Here is a 3,325-nt window from a genome sequence, read left to right as displayed (position 1 = left end):
CTTTCTAATTTTAATTCCACGTTTCAATGAGGCAGAACTGGAGATTTGCCAACAATTGCTACAAATCTTTTTCCATTCATAGTGTTGACCTTGGTCATTTACAAGGGCAAAACATATAGAAATAGGCAATAGGCAGCCAGGTGCGGTGGCTCACACCTGTAATCCCAGCACTTTGGGAGGCTGAGGCAGGAGGATCATTAGGTCAGGAGATCGAGACCATCTGGCTAACATGGTGAAACCCCATCTCTACTAAAAATACAAAAAATTAGCAGGGCATGGTTGTGGGCACCTGTAGTCCCAGCTACTTGGGAGGCTGAGGCAGGAGAATGGCGTGAACCCAGGAGGTGGAGCTTGCAGTGAGCTGAGACTGGGCCACTGAACTCTAGCCTGGGCAACAGAGCAAGACTCCATCTCAAAAAAAAAAAAAAAAAAAAAGAAAGAAATAGGCAACAGGAAGTAGATATCAGAAAATGCAGGAAGTAATTATTGAGCAGGAAATGTTGAAGGAAATGGATTGTTTTTCTTTAGTTTTCTTTGTCTTCCATGGTGTTCCGTCAGGTTTGAGGAATCAGCAGTCATGAAGGAAATAGATTTGTAATTGCAGGATGGTTATTGTTTACATAGTGTTAGCATTACATTTCATTCACATCATATTTATTCTTAAAAACAGAGATAATCATTTTCTTGAATTTAATACAGTTTGCAAAAATGTGTCTTACAGGGCCTACAGATTTTGACTTTTTTTTTTTTGAAATTAATATAAGGAAGAAAAATTCTATCTGAAAAGATGGTAAGAATTTTATGCCCTGGGTTGTATAGCCTGAGTTTTAACAAAAGACAGTCACAGAAGAAATGAGAAGTATTTAACTATGGCAATATTTTGAATATAAAATCTCTGTCACCTGAACATGATAAACTCAGGTGATGAAATGTATTTTCATCATTAGATAGATGATTTTCTGATTAGAAGAAGATTGAATTTGTTATGATACTTAGTTACATTTTTACATTTTTCATTTAATATTTGAATATTCTTCTTTGTTCATTATCCCAATGTTTATATAACAAATCATCAGGAAAATATGTGATCCATTTTACTCATCTCAGGTAGAGCTAGAATTTTAAAAAATGTGGTGTTTTTGCCCCCACATAACCATTTTAAATCTGTGAAATTGACTAGATTTTCACATACCTGATCTAGTATCTAGCCCCGATAAGGCACAAATTGTCAAGTTGGATAGTAAAGAGCCGAAAAGAGTTCTGCACTGGAGTCAAGGGTGTCCAGCCCTAACCATAGGAGCTTGGACATAACTTCCTGTGCCTCAGTGTCATTCTCTGTCAGGTTCTGCAGCACCGGGGGAAGAGCCCGGGCTTGGAGTCAGGTAGCCTTAGGTTTGCATTCTAGCTCTGCACTTACCAACCATGTGACTTTGGACAACTTACGTAAATTTATCAAGCAAGACTTGGATTTCTCATCTGCAAAATGGGGACAACAGTGTCTATCTCAAAGAATTGTAGTAAAAATTAAGTGAGATAATGGAAAAAGCAGTTAGCATAATGTTCGTACGTGTGTTAGTCTATTTGTGCTGATACAACTAAATACCACAAAGTGGGTAATTTATAAAGAGTAGAAATGCATTTTCTCATAGCTCTAGAGGTTGGGAAGTCCAAGATCAGGGTGCTGGCAGGTTCTGTGTCTGTTGAGGGCAGCTCTGTCTCCTTTCAAGGTGATGCCTTGTTGCTGCCTTCTCCAGAGAGGATGAATGCTGGACTCTCACACTGCAGAAGGCAGAAGGGCAAAAAGAGCCCAACTAGTTCCCTCTAGCCCTTTGATAAAGTGGGTGTTCCCATTCATGAGAGTTCTGCCCTCTTGACTTAATCACCTTCTAAGGGCTTTATCTCTTAGTACCATCACATTAGGCTTTAAGTCCCAATGTGAATTTTGAAAAGGACACGAACATTTAAACTATAGCATTTGACAAATGATATCTATGTTCTCTTCTAGTAATAGCAGTATGTTTCCTAAACCTTAGGAATTATAGTGTAAACAATTGTCTCACAATTTATTTCCTTGGTCACATTTCTATATTTGCAAATGGAGCCAGAAGAACTTGCAAACTACCAGTCAGTGACTAGAAATTCTTTCCTCAAATTCAGCCCTATATGAGAAATTGAACCAGACTCATTGAGTCTTGCTTTAAAGAGTGTAAAATTATATCCAGTTTCACATATGCTTCACCCTTGGACTTAGGGCTTTGTCTTTCCAGAATTCTCCAGTTAGAATGCAATTGTTTCCATGGAGTTAACATTAATCCGTTATGAGATATTTGCTTATTATGTGTTTTCCAGATTTCTTGTCATCATGATATATAATTAAAATCACAACGAGACTCAGAACAATAAAGTTTGATGGAGGCAGAAAAACTCCAAAGGGAAAAAGCATTAACAAAATAATGTAAGCCAAATATAGTTAGGACAGCCAAGGGGGAACGACCCACAGAAGACAGAATAACAAAAAAGAGGGAATTGAGGTGCCAAAGAAAAATCATCTTACTTTCATTTGGCCTAGAGCAAGTTCTGAAATAAGTATTACTGTTAGGAATGAACAGCTGAGTTGAGAGAGAGAGACATAATAGGGGATAGGGAGTGAGAGAAAGAGAAGTTTTTCTACTTACCTCACTTCCTAGGATGTGTTTTATCATTGGAAAATTGTATAGAATTGGCCTTAAAATTTTTCATATTTGCTTTGTCTCACTTTGTCTCTCCTGAGATTATTTTACGAATCACCAGCAGAATTAGAAAAAAAAATCATCCCAATAGCTAGACATGTAGACTTGTACATCTGAAGGTGACTTTGTTCTATTAAAGCTAAAATTGAATCTGGATCCTATGCTGTCACTTGGTGGGGGTGCTTTTAAGGTTTAAATTAAGAGGGTCTTGAACAACTCTCTCTCTCTCTCTCTTTCTCTCTCTCTCTCTCTCTCTCTTTCTCTCTCTCTCTCTCTCTCTCTCCTCTCTCTCTTTCTTTCTCAGAGTCTCACTCTGTCACCAGGCTGGAATGCAGTGGTGACATCTCGGCTCCCTGCAAGCTCAGCCTCCTGGGTTCACGCCATTCTCCTGCCTCAGCCTCCGGAGTAGCTGGGACTACAGGCGCCTGCCACCACGCCTGGCTATTTGTTTTTTTAATTTTTCTTTTATTTTTAGTAGAGATGGGGTTTCACCGCGTTAGCCAGTATGGTCTCGGTCTCCTGACCTCGAGATCCACCCACCTCGGCCTCCCAGAGTGCTGGGATCAAATAAGCAACACGAAGCTGATTATTGTGTC

Source organism: Mandrillus leucophaeus, unplaced genomic scaffold (assembly GCF_000951045.1).
Source record: "Mandrillus leucophaeus isolate KB7577 unplaced genomic scaffold, Mleu.le_1.0 Scaffold1145, whole genome shotgun sequence".
Taxonomy (NCBI): domain Eukaryota; kingdom Metazoa; phylum Chordata; class Mammalia; order Primates; family Cercopithecidae; genus Mandrillus; species Mandrillus leucophaeus.
This window is presented reverse-complemented; position numbering follows the sequence as displayed.